The sequence below is a fragment of the Equus quagga genome, chromosome 5, assembly GCF_021613505.1.
Source record: "Equus quagga isolate Etosha38 chromosome 5, UCLA_HA_Equagga_1.0, whole genome shotgun sequence".
In the NCBI taxonomy this organism is placed as follows: domain Eukaryota; kingdom Metazoa; phylum Chordata; class Mammalia; order Perissodactyla; family Equidae; genus Equus; species Equus quagga.
This window is the reverse complement of record NC_060271.1, coordinates 65,249,927-65,264,343: the sequence shown is the minus strand read 5'-3', so window position 1 is coordinate 65,264,343 and position 14,417 is coordinate 65,249,927. Positions and strand designations below refer to the sequence as shown.

Genomic DNA, 14,417 nt, shown 5'->3' with positions numbered 1-14,417 from the left:
GTTGCTAGAAACAGAAATATATTCATGATGAAGCATTTGTTGAAGTGTACATGTGGAAATTGTTTTAACGCTCAACTCATAGAGTCTAAAATGTTTGCAAATAGAGCGATCTCCCAAGATGGCAGCAGTAGAGGCCTCCAACATCCAATGTGCCATGTCTGGTGTAGAGCAGTGGTGGTACCAGTAGGACTGCCACTGCCCATCTGTGGTGGCAGTGGTGTCATATAAAATCTCTTTCTGTGATTTTTCTTGGACAGTTATGCCATCTAACTCCCATGCCTTTTCTATAGCATGTTACCAGAACTTCCCATCAAATCTGTAAGTCATATAATAAGGTTCAGTCATTTCCTTTTGTGCTTAGGTTAGACCCGGTTGGTTTCTGTTGTTTCTAATCAAATGCCCGGACTGATAAAAATGTTTCCATATTTGACAGCATTATGTCTTCGTCAAAGTTTCTTTCCCACAAAATATTTATATTTGTACTAAACTCTTTACACTTCTATCAAAATTTAGAACAATTTATAGGGTTGCAAAAAACATCTCATTAGTATATTGCTTAAGATTATGTTACAATTGAAAGTAAACTTGATAGACTTGCTGTTTTCTTTCCTTTATTTTTTTTTCATTCATGCATTTCTTAAACAAATGCTAACTGAAGATCAACTATATTCCAGGTACTTTTCTGAGTACTAGTGTTATAATAATTGTGGTGACCAATGAAAGACATGATCCATACTCTCAGGAGTTTATGTGGTAGGGATATACACATTGGTAAAAGAATGCTACAAAAATGCAGATTTTGAGGTAGGAGATGTATATATGAGGCCATCCGGAAGGGAATTCTAAGTGTCTTTTTTGTTTATCCTATGCAGGATAGCAAGATTTGGAAGTCTTTTAGGCAAAGAGATGACATGATCAAATTTGCCTTTGAAAAAGATCATTCTTGTTTCAGTGGAGAACATTTTGGAGTGAGACAAGAATAGATGCAAGAACAGAAGTTAGGAATCTATTTTAGGAATCCAGAAGAGAGATGCTCATGGCTTCGTCTAAGGCCATGACTCTGAAGATGGAAAGAAGTGGATGGATTTGCGAATATGTATTATGTAAAATTGGCTATGAGGATTGAGGTAAAAATCAGTGTCACAGATATCTCCAATGTTTGTAGTTTACTCAAGATGCATGGTGTCCCCTTTCTTAGGATGCGGTTTGGCCGATTGAGATGTAGAGGGGGAGACGATAGTGATTTATATACTAAAGATGCTAAGTTTAGGGTGTCCTTGAGATATCCAAGAATAAATTTAACATTTTGGAATTTGAAAGAGAAGTCTGAATTGGATGTATCAATTGATGCAAGACGTACTCTTCTAGCCAACGATATGAACTTTAATACAATTAATGCTTTCTGCTATTCATTTTCTTTTTTATTTATTCACTTATTCAACAAATATTAATTGACCAGTCTATGGCAAGTACTGTGACAGGTACTTTGTGGATATAATTTTTAGTATATATCAATAAAATTGTGAGATTATATTATAATAAATATATTTAAAAGTTTATTATTAATATAACACCAATATGTGCACAACATACACATATGTACATTTTTTATTGACTAATATTTTAGTACTCCTCAAGATATCATCAATATCTAGTATTTTTCTGGCCTCCTGCTTCCCTGAAATCCCATGTGTCCTTTAATAACCATAACCTTTCCTTCCGCTCAAAATTAAACCCTATCTCCAATATTTGTAGTGGTCATTTCCTGCATTTTACATTCTAGATCTCTAAACCATAAAGCTTTGCTTGGTATGGTACTATATACAAATGGAGTCAAAAGACCCAGAATAGCCAAAGCAATCCTGAGACAAAAGAGCAAAGATGGAGGTACCACACTCCCTTATTTCAAAATATACTACAATGCTACAGTAGTCAAAATAGCATGGTACCTGCAGAAAAACAGACACACAGATCAATGAAACTGAACTGAGAACCCAGAAATAAACCCATCCATCTATGGAGAGCCAATTTTCGACTACAGAGCCAAGACCATACAATGGAGAAGGGAAAGTTTCTTCAATAAATGATGTTGGGAAAACTAGAAAGCCACATGCAAAAGAATGACAGTAGACTATTTTCTTATACCATGCGCAGAAATTAGCTCAAAATGGATGAAAGACTTGAATGTAAGACCTGAAAACATAAAACTCCTGGAAGAAATCATAGGTAGTATGCTCTTTGACATTGGTCTTAGCAGTATCTTTTTGAATATCATGTCTCCTCATGAAGGTTAACCAAAGAAGAAATAAACAAATGGGAACACATGAAACTAAAAAGCTTCTGTATGGTAAAGGAAACCATCAACGAAATGAAAAGACAACCCACCAACTGGGAGAAAATGTTTGAAAACCATATATCCGATAAGGGGTTAATATCCAAAATATTTAAGGAACATTCAACTCAACAACAAAAAGATGAACAGCTCGACAAAACGGGCAGAGGATCTGAACAGTCGTTTTTCCGAGGAAGATATACAGATGGGCAACAGGCAAATGAAAAGATGTTCAACCTCACTAATTATTAGGGAAATGCAAATCATATCATATATTTGTATACATTGTTTTGTTACTAGCATTTTCCCCCAGATTTATTGAGATGTAAATGACATATAACATTGTGTTAGTCTAAGGTGTACAACATGTTGATTTGACACACATATATTGCAAAAGGATTACTACCACAGTGTTAGCTAACATCACCATCATGTCACATAATTACCATGACTGTTTGTGGTGAAAATATTTAAGATATACCCTTATAGTAACTTTTAAGTATATAATACAGTGTTATAAACCATAATCATCAAACTGCACATTAGATCCCCAGGACTTTTTCATCTTATAACTGAAAGTGTGTACTCTTTGTCCAGCATCTCCTCATTTGTCCCACCCCCAGTCCCTGGTGACCAACTTTCTATCTCTGTTTCTATGACTTTGGCTTTTTCAGATTCCACATAGAAATGATAAGTGTTCCTGTTGTTCCACATCCTCACTAGCATTTGGTATTGTCAGTGTTTTGGATTTTGGTCATTCTAATAGGTGTGGAGTGCTATGTCATTGTTTTAATTTGCAATTCCTTAATGACATGTGATGTGGAGCATGTTTTCATATGCTTATTTGCCATCTGTATGTATTCTTTGGTGAAATGTCTTTTCTGATATTTTGGCTCTTTTAACTGGATTGTTCATTTTCAACTGTGACTTTTAAGGCTATTTGGATATTTTGGATACTACTCTTATATTAGAATATGTATTTTGAAAATATTTTCTTTCAATCTGTGGCTTGCTTCTCATTCTCTTAACAGTATCTTTCACGGGGCAGAAGTTACTAGTTTTCTTTTTAATTTTTTTTTTATTATTTTGAGGAAGATTAGCCCTGAGCTAACATTTGTCACCAATACTCTTCTTTTTGCTGACCAAGACTGGCCCTGAGCTAACGTCTATGCCCATCTTCCTCTACTTTATATGTGGGACGCCTGCCACAGCATGGCTTGACAAGTGGTGTGTAGGTCTGCACCCAGGATGCAAACAGGTGAACCCTGGGCTGCTGAAGTGGAATGTGTTAACTTAACCACTGCACCACTGGTCTGGCCCCCAGAAGTTACTAATTTTAATGAAGTTCCACATATACATTTTTTCTTTCATGGATTGTGCTTTTGGTGTTATATCTAAGAAGTCATCACTAAACTCAAGGTCAATTAAATTTCCTCCTATATTATCTTCCAGGAGCTTTAAAGTTTTGATTTACATTTAGGTTTATGATCCATTTTGAGTAAAGTCTGTGCTAAGATTTCTTTTTCTTTTTTTATGTGGATGTCCAGTTGTTTCAGCACCATTTGCTGAAAAAGCTCTTTTTTTCCATTGAATTGCCTTTGCCGCTTTGTCAAAGATCGGTTAACCCTATTTGTGTAGGTCTATTTCTGGGCTCTCTGTTATGTTCAATTGATCTGTATTTGTCTACTCTTTCACCATTGTCAAGTTGTCTCATTTACTGTAACTTTACAGTAGGTCTTGAAGTCAGGTAGTGTCAGTCCTTTGACTTTGTTCTTCTTCAGTACTGTGTTGGCTGTTCTGGGTTTTAGTTTGGTTCTTCTTAAAGACTGTAATATCACCATTTATAGTGTCCTTTTCCCTCTAGATATATCCATATTTGTTATTCATTTTTTTAAAAAAATAAGCTATTTATGCTAATTTCAAAATCTGAAATCCTATGGGTACTTTCTTGTCTCCTTTCTGTGATTCTGTTGTTACACATGTTGTTCATGTTCAGGCAGTCTCATTTTCTTTTATTTCAAGAAACCTCTGACATCTTGCTCATGTTGGCCCTTCAAAAATTATTTGAGAAGTCTCCTGAGAGTTTAGAATGGATGTATCCTCCTCAAGAGAAGTTTTGTGTTTCTTTATTCCAGGTGCTTGGGGGCTCTACTAGTTGAATGGGCTAAATCAAGTTCAAAGTTGGAAAGTTCCAGACTCACTTAGGCCATGTATGCTTGGGATGTGAAACCATGCGGGAATTGATCTACCGTCACAACTTCTTAGGGAGTTTTTTCTTCCTACTTTCCGTTACCAACATATAAAGGCCACCTTGAAAGCCAGCAGTCAAGTCTTTTGATGACTACAGCTCTGGATGACATCTTGACAGCAGCCTGATGAGAAACCTGGAGCCAGAACCAGCCAGGGAAGCCATCCTCAAATTCCTGACTCACAGAACTGTGTGAGACCATAAATGTTCAATATCTATGTTGCTTAAATTTGTGGCAATTTGTTACATAGCAATGGATAACTAATGTAGAGATGCTGTAAGAAATGCAGTAAAATATGGGCATAAGTGTGATGTCTATCAGCTTATAAAACAAAAATAATACTTTGCAGAGTTAAAATATACATAGAGATGAAACTTATGATAATAATAGCATATAAATCAAGAGTTAGGTCAATGGCATTGAAATTGAACAGTCGTTGAATTGTCCGTGAAACTGTAAATATGCTAATTTAAGATTTTTCTTTTCTGGCAGAAGAAAGGGAGTGATTCTCTTTTCTCTCTCTCTCTTTTCTTTCTTGGCTCAATAATGTGTGATTAAAAAAAGTTTTATTACAGTAAAATTAACAAGCAATAAACTACACATATTTAAAGTGCACAACTTGACAAGATATGATATATGCATGTACCTGTGAATTAACCTCTACAATCAAAAAGTGAATGTATCCACATAAATGTTTAATAGTATTATGTCTTTTTGAATAATTGACCCCTTTATCAGTACAAAATGACCTTCTTTGTTCCTGGTAATATTCTTTGCTCTCCTAAATCCATCTGATATTACAATACCCACTCCATTTTTTTTGGTTAGTGTTAGAATGGTTAATCTTTTAAATTTTAATCTCTTTGTATCTTGCTATTTATTTTCCATTTGTCCCATCTCTTCTTTCTTCCTTCTTTGCTCTTTTTCTGTTTACTTTTGGAGTATTTTGCGTATTTCTTGTGATTCCTTTAATTTTCTTTGTTGGCTTATCATGTATAATTCTTTGATTTTTCATTTAAGTGGTTATTTGGGGGTTTGTAGTATATGTCTTTACTTACCATACTCTACCATCACTTGCTATCTAGTGTTAGAATCTTTCAATAATATATTCCACTTCTACCCCTTGACCTTTATGCTATTTTTGTCGTGCATTTTACTTTTATATATGTTGTAAATCCTATAATACATTGTTATAATTTTTGACTACATAGTAAACTAAGTTTTAAAGAGATTTAAATAATAAGAAAAATATCTCATAAATTTACCCCTGCAGTTACCTTTTCTGGTGCTATTTGTATTTTCATCTGCTATCATTTCCTTTTGCTGGGAGGACTTCTTTCAGTATTTCTTGTAGTGTGGAACTACTGGCGACGTGTTCTTTCAGGTTTGTTTTGTTTTAGAAATCTTTATGCTATATTTTCTTTGAAATATGATTTTTCTGGGTATAGAATTTTTGGTTGACAGTTGTTCTCAATGCTTTCAAGATGTTCCTCCACTGTCTTTGGGCTTGCCTTGTTACCAAGAGAAATCTGCTGACATCCTTATTTTTGTTCCTCCCTATGTAATGTGTTTTTTCTCACTGTGGTATTCGTCTTATCATTTGCTTTGAAGAATTTGATCATGAAGATAAGCTTTGGTGAATTTTTCTTCATGTCTCTTATGCTTGCCGTTCATTGAGTTTCCTGGATCTCTTCATTTATAATTTTCATCAAATTTAGAATATTTCTGGGCATTTCTTCTTCAAATATTTTTTCTGCCTCCTATCTTCCTTCTCCTTTGGAACTTCAGTTAAATGCATGTTAGCCACTTGAAGCCATCTTTGGCTCACCAATGAACTTGCCACTTTTTCAGGATTCTTTTTCTTCTGTTTCATGTTTGATGGTTTCTATTGTTATGTCTTCATGTATACTAATCTATTCTTCTGCCATATCTGATTAATTCCACCCAGTATATTTGTACCAGTTTTTGTCATCTCTGATTAATTACATCCACTATTTTATATCAGACACACTTAGTTTTCACCTCTAGTACTTCACTTTAACTCTCTTTTTAAATATCTTCTATGTCTCTACCTAACTTTTGAATATATGTAATACAGTTATAATAACTTGTAACATTCATGACTGCTAATTCCAGCATTTGTGTCAGTTCTGGTTTGGTTTAGATTGATTAAGTATTCACCTCATTACGGTTCGTATTGCTGATTTTTTGCATGATTGGTAATTTTTCATGGGATATAAGATCAAGCGAATTTCACCTTGTTGTGTGCTTGCCATCATTGAATTGATATATATATTCTTAAACTTTGTTCTGGAACATAGTTAAATTACTTGGAAAAATTTGATTCTTTTGGGTCTTGCTTTTAAGGGTTTGTTTGTTGGGACCAGAGCAGTATTTACTTTAGAGCTAATTATCCTCAATAGAAAGACAAAGTCCTTCTTATTACTTTACTCAATGTCTTGTGAATTATGAGGTTTTCATGTGGAAACAGGCATTATTTCTGTCCCTGTGTGAGTGCCAGATATTGTTACCTCCAATTTTCTTGGAAAGTTCTTTGCTTGGCATCAGGCAGTTTCCTTATAAACATGCATCAAACAGCTGTCTGTTGAATACTCTAGATGTATTGTCAACAGATATAAGGAGTTCTCTCTATCTCTGCAGCTTTTTCTTCTGTGGTACTTTGTCCTGCAAACTTTAGCCTCTTCAGTCTTTCTGGATTTTCAGCTTTGTTTCCTCAACCAGGGAGTCTACTGGGCTCTCTCTGATTCCTCCTCCTTATGCTGCAGACTGAAAACTCTCTCAAGACAATAAGCTGGTACACTCATCCGACTCAGCTCATTTGTTTCTTGTTTCTCAGGCTGTCCTTCATTGCCTGATGTCCAGTGTCCTGAAAACCACTGTTTTCAAAGACACACACTCACACATGTGGGAATGTAAATCTCATTCTTGTTACCCCATTTTGCCCGGAAGTGGAAATCCTTTTCCACTGATGCTAGAGACTGAATGTTTACATCCCCCCAAATTCATATGCTGAATCCTAACCCACAATGTGATGGTATTAGTACATGGGGGCCTTTGGAAAGTGATTAGGTCATGAAGGTGGAGCTCTCATGAATGGGCTTAGCACTCTTATAAAAGAAACCCCAGAGAATTCCTTCATCCCTTCCATCATGTGAAGACGCAGCAAGAAGAGGGCCATGTATGAACCAAGAAGTGGGCTTTCACCACGCATTGATCCTGCTGGTACCTCAATCTTGGACTTCCCAGCCTCAAAAATTGTGAGAAATAAGTTTCTGTTGTTTATAAGCCACCCAGTTTATGGTATTTTTGTTAAGATAATTGATGTTTAAAATTGTGGTCATTCCATTTCTAACTTTCAGAAATTTTGTTTGGTTCTTTTTCAAATCTTATTTTATTTTAATTTTCCTTTTTATTGTATGCAATGACAAATTTCTAATTTATTTCTTTAAATAAGCTCTCATAATTTCCTAATTTCCAAATCTCAAGTCTGGGCAGAACTCTTTGTTCTTTGTTATTTTCATTTTTTCTTATTTGTATTCAAATTATCTTATTTTCTTGGATGCCAAGAATCCTTGATTTCTTGGTGGTATTGATCCTTGAAAAGTTACTTGTGCGGTTTCCTGAGTATTTAGGATAGAGATGTTCTTCTCCAGCGAGGCTTTCATTTGGAGCCTGTACCACTAGGAATATCTTAACCCAATTCCAAGCATGGAGAGTTCTAGACTCATATGGGCCATGCATACATGGAGTAAAAATCTTTGCAAAGGTTGGCCTGCAGCCATAATCTCCCAAAGAACTCTTGTTTGCTTTTTTTTAAATCCATTTTTGCAATGAATGCAGAGCCCTCTTTTCAGTTCCTAGCAGTTGTGAAAGGATAGGTCCCAGTGTCTCTTTGATTGACACTCCATTTGAGGTTAGAGTCCCTCTGGCCCCTAGCTCAAATTATGGCCCCATATGTCTTAATAAATGAATAAATTCTGGGCACGTCTTTTATCTCTATGGCCCTCAAACCAAGCTCAAGTGTTTGCAGTGCTCTTACACACCTTCAGCATAAAAATGCCTTTAGAGTTTTGACATTTTTTAAAAAATTGGGTGAAACATTCCCCATTTTCTTTTTATTCCTTCTTCCCTCCCTCACTTCCTTCCTTCCTCGCTTCCTTTCTTTTTTCACTTTCTAGTATTTCTCCAACATGTTTTATTATTTCACCAGGATTGCTGATATGAGGAACCCACTGCTCAAGCCATTTGCTACTATACTCACCGAATGCTTTGCACAGGCCCCCGCAGGCCCAGATCAGCCACTGAGGTTTTATAAAAGAAGCCGTGCAATGTGAGCTAAGCAACTTCAAGCAAAAAGGTACAAAAAAATGATGTTGCAGAAACAAGTCCTTATGTCCTTGTTGCTCTGGGTATCAGGTGAGAAATTTAAAAGTGCCTCAGTCCGTTTGGAGTAATATCTTATGAAATTTAAAAAAAAACTAATTCTAAGATATAGTGAGAAATATAGGCTATTTCCAAAATAGACCCAATTATTTGCTGAAATGGAATACCATTAGAACACACATTTTAATTTATGCATTTCTATGTGTCTGTGATGAAGAGTGTGTGTATCATCATTATCCGTTTGTGATTGCAGGTGTTTGTGGGGACATCGTGATGACCCAGTCTCCAGATTCCTTGGCTGTGTGTCCAAGACTGATGGTCACCCTTGGCTGCAGGGCTAGTGAGAGTGTTAGCAACTTCTTAGTCCAGTACCAGCAAAAACCAGGACAGGCTCCTAAGCTGCTAATGTATGCAGCATCTACCAGGTCATCTGGGTTTCCTGACTGATTCAGTGGCAGTTAATCTGGGATAGATTTCACTCTCACACTCGGCAGCCTCCAGGCAGAAGATATGGCTATTGATATCTGTCAGCAGTATGGTAGCTATCCTCCCACAGTGCTTCAGCCTTGAACACAAACTTCAGTCCGAGAACCATGGGTCAGTGAATCTTTGCTGAACCAGCTGCTTCCTCCCTACAGAGTCCTGAACATGCACAATCCTCTGTCTATCTGAAAGGTAGTATCTCCTGACTTATTGCTTGGAGGGATTGCAAGGCCCAGGAAAATATTCTGGCAGATGACCTTTTCTGGACCTCTGGATCTGGATTTCAGGATCTGGATTGTGTGGGAGGTTATAGAAGAAAAAATGCTGTAGAGATCTCTTAGAGATTAGGAGTTTTTGCGTCATGGGAACCTGCATGGTTCCCATGGACTGATCACATGATTCAGTCAGTGTTTGTCTCTACCTTCCATAAAAGTGTCTAGTGAATTTATACCCTGATGGAACAACTCTATCTTCTCTGTCTCTCTTTTACTCTGGAACATTTCTATTTTAATTCCTGATTCTCCTGGTCTTCTTTCTTTATCTGCTATCACCCTCAAACTCTGGAACATCTCAATATTAAGCACTTGACCTCTCCTATTCAAAACCTTCCACACAGATGGTAGAATCCCTCTTTTGCTTTTTCCTTCCATGGGCCTATTTTCCAGCCAAGTCTTTCTGATCAAAGTCACTGAGTTTCTTTCCTTCTCAGTCTCCTTTGTACCATCCTTATCTTCTCTCCGTTTCCTTCAGTCATACTCATTCTTACAAAGGCATTTCTCTAATTCTTTGACTCTGTCACTCTAGAAACACATGATAGTGTTCCCCATTGCCTTTTCTCATCATTTGTCAACTTTCTTTCTCTCCCTCTTTTTTTTTAAAGATTGTCACCTGAGCTAACATCTGTTGCCAATCTTTTTGTTTTTCTTCTTCTCCTTCTCCCCAAAGCTCCCCAGTACATAGTTGTATAGACTAATTGTAGGTCCTTGTTCTGCTATGTGTGATGCCACCTCAGCATGGCTTGATGAACGGTGCTCGGTCCATGCCCAGGATCTCAGTTGGTGAAACCCTGGGCCACCAAAGAAGAGTGCATGAACTTAACCAGTCAGCCACCAGGCTGGCCCCTGAACTTTCTCTTTAAATCAATCCCAATCGGCACCCAAGTCTAACTTCGTGACTGAAGGAAATTGTGATTCTAAGTGTGCTGTAATTTGAATCCCTTGGAAAACATTTAATTAACATGCCCATTTCAGTGAAAATAAGGAAAAACTCCAGTGATTTCAGCATTATTTCTTCACCTCCTTCTGAAATACATGGGTTAATGAAATTTAGTTTCAGGAAAGATCCCAGCAAGTGTAGTCCCTGATCCCTGATCAGTGTAGTTGAACACTCTTTCCTGCATAACAGCTTCTTATAATAATTAGAAATATATTTAAAGTATTGATATTGAGTAATTCATGTTTTACTCATTCATTCAAGACATGTTTTTTGGGGTGCTTACTATGTGTCAAGAGTAAAAATATTTGTTTTCAGATAATAAACAACTGTGTCAGTAAACGTTTACTAAGTGCTGTGAAGAAAAATAACCAAGGAAGGGAATAAAAGCTGGCTGGTATAACAGTGGGTAGAAAATTAAAACTGTATGATGTCTTAGTTAGCTCTTGTGTAGTAGACCACCCACAAAATGCAGTGGCTTAAAACGGTAGCGTTTTTATTGCTGTCATGATTATTACTTGGTTGAGTAGTTCTGTTAATATGGGCCTGACATGTTTGATCTTGGCTGGCTTGCTTGTGTATTTAAAGTTAGCTAAGGTAAATTTATCTTCTGGGTTTTAATTTTAGTTCTTCGTAAAGACTGTAATATAAACCAACAACCCAATTAAAAAGTGGGCAAAAGATCTGAACACAAATTTCTCCAAAGAAGATATACGGATGGCCAACAGGCATATGAAAAGATGCTCAACATCATTAGCTATCCGGGAAATGCAAATCAAAACTACAATGAGGTATCACCTCACTCTGGTCAGAATGGCTGTAATTAACAAGACAGGAAACAACAAATGTTGGAGAGGATGTGGAGAGAAGGGAACCCTTGTTCACTGCCAGTGCAAGTGCAAACTGGTGCAGCCGCTATGGAAAGCAGTATGGAGTATCCTCAGAAAATTAAGGATAGATCTACCATATGATCCAACTATCCCACTGCTGGGTTTTTATCCAAAGAACTTTAAAACACAAAGGCATAAAGACTCTTGCACCCCTATGTTCACTGCAGCATTATCACAATAGCCAAGACATGGAAGCAACCTAGGTGCCCATCAAGGGACGAATGGATAAAGAAGATGTGATATTTATACACGATGGACTACTACTCAGCCATAAGAAATGATGAAATCCGGCCATTTGTGACAACATGGATGAAACTTGAGGGTATTTTGCTGAGTGAAATAAGTCAGAGGGAGAATGTCAAATGTCACATGATCTCACTCATAAGTAGAAGATAAAAACAACGACAAACAAACACATAGCAATGGAGATTGGATTGGTGGTTACCATATGGGAAGAGGGGAGGGGGGAGGGCAAAAGGGGTGATTAGGCTCACATGTGAGGGGGTGGACTATAATTAGTTGTTGGGTGGTGAACATGTTGTAATCTACACAGAATTTGAAATATATTATGATGTACATCCAAACATAAATAAATAAATAAATAAATTAATTAAAAATAAAAATAAAAAATAAAATAAAATGGAAAAAAAAGACTGTAACAACACCCTTTACAATTTCCTTTTCCTTCTAGATATATCCATGTCTGCTATTTGTTTAAAAAATAAACTATTTGTGCTCATTTCAATATCTGAAATCCTACGGGGACTTCCTTATCTGCTTTCTGTGATTCTGCTGTTACTCATGTTGTTCAAATTCAGGTAATCTTGTTTTCTTGTTTATTGAGAAATATCTGACGTCTCTCTCATGTTGGCTTTTCAAAAATTATTTCTGAGGTCTCCTGAGAGTTTAGAATGGGATTGTCCTCTTCAAGAGAAGTTTTATGTTTGTTTATTCCAGGTGCTTGTGGCCTCTACTAGTTGGATGGGTAAATCAAGTTGAAAGCTGGAAAGTTCCAGACTCACTTAGGCCATGCATGCTTGGGATGTGATCCCCTGTGGAGATGGATCTACAGTCACAATTTCCTAGGGAAGGGTATTTTTTCTTCTTGCTTTTCCCTTTCGTCTCTAGTTCTGCAACAAATCTAAGCAGTTGTCCCCGCAGTTCCGTTCCCAGAAGTTGAGGGGAGGGGAGAGTTCTGTCCAGATTTGGTTTGCTCTTATCCTGAGAGATCCTGAGGGGCTTCAGACTAATGTAGGATTGATCTCCCTCAGAACTTCTCACCTGGGTGGTCTCTGGGCCTCCACTTCAGCCTCTCTGGCCTTTGCACGGCCCTGGTACCCAAGCTCGCAGGTTTGTTGTATACTTAGATGCCTTCAGGAAAAAGCAGCTTTAATAATAAAATATTTTTTGGTTACAGAAAATTGAAAATTTCATGCTATCTTTTCAGAGCCTCAATGTTTTTAAGGACACACACACAGACACACTCTTATGTGTATGTGTGTTTGTATTTAACATAAAGGTTCTTTGTTAGATTGTCTTGTGTTGGTTGTAGCTTGGGTAAGAGAATGTTGTTGATTTTGAGAAATATTTTATATTTCAACTGGTTTCTGAATACTTATTGGAAATTGCAGTTTCTAAATTTGTGTGTGTGTCTTTCATAGCCAAACAGTCACCTTTTCTGATGTTATTTTTGGCTCTTTAAATTACGTACTTCCACAACAACTGCTATGATTTACTTCCATAATCACTATTTGTTTGCATGCTCTCCTCTGGGCCCTGGTTGGCTGCTGAGAGCTTTACAAATGTGCTCTTTTCCTCCACAACGTGGACTGAGCTGCCTCAGGCAGGGCAATGGGAGAACAATATCACAGGCCAAGCTCCTTATGTTTTTGCTGATCTGGGTTCCAGGTGAGAGGATTAAAAGTACCTCAGTCTATCCAGATTAATATTTTTGTGGATTAGAAAATGATTTCAGATGCAGAGCAAAATAAGTGTTATTTCCAAAACAGACTCTATTAGGTATAACAGGGTCTGTGTGGTATGTAGCATTATAAAAAATGTTTTAAAACTTCTTGGCTTAATGTATGTGTGTATGGTCACTGTTCATTCCTGATTGCAGGTGCCTATGGGGACAGCATAATGATCCAGTCTTCCCGGTTGCTGGCTATTTCTGCAGGAGACAGGTTCACCATCAACTGCAAGTCCGGCTGGAGCATTAGCAACTACTTAGCCTGGTACCAGTAGAAACCGGGACAGACTCCAAAGCTGCTCACCTCTTGGGCATCCACCCAGGTACCTGAGGTCCCTGACTGACTCAGTGGCAGCGGATCTGTGACAGATTTCACTCTCACCGTCAGCGGTCTCCAGGCTGAAGATGTGGCCGACTTTTACCGTCAGCAGTGTTATAGCTCTCCTCTCACAGTGCTCCAGCCTTGAACAAGAACATCCTCGGGTCTGCTTTTCAGCTTGTCAGCATCTAAAGCACCAGATGCTTCCTCCCCACACAGCCCTGGACTTGTGCACTTTCTCTGTCCGCCAGAGAGGCTGCGTGTCCTGACTCACTTATGGGTTGGTTTGCAGGGCTAGGAGATAATTAAGGGTCTTGATATCTCTTTGACCTCCTGTTGTGGAAAGTCCCTAGAGGAAAATGCTATTAAGACCTCTGTATTAGTTTTCTATTGCTGCTATAACAAATCACCACAACCTTACTAGCTTAAATATTAAAAACTTATCATTTTATAGTTCTGGTGTCAAAAGACAAAAATGGGTCTCACTGGGCCAAAATCAAGATGCTGGCAAGGCTGCTTTCTCTTCTAGAAGGTCTAGGAGAGAATCTATTTTCTTGCC

At 37.4% G+C, this 14,417-nt stretch overlaps 1 pseudogene; it reads left to right on the top strand.

Moving 5' to 3' along the window:
* Positions 1-8,969: 8,969 nt before the first annotated feature.
* Positions 8,970-14,006, top strand: LOC124239645 (immunoglobulin kappa variable 4-1-like; annotated as a pseudogene).
* The last annotated feature ends 411 nt before the right edge of the window (positions 14,007-14,417 follow it).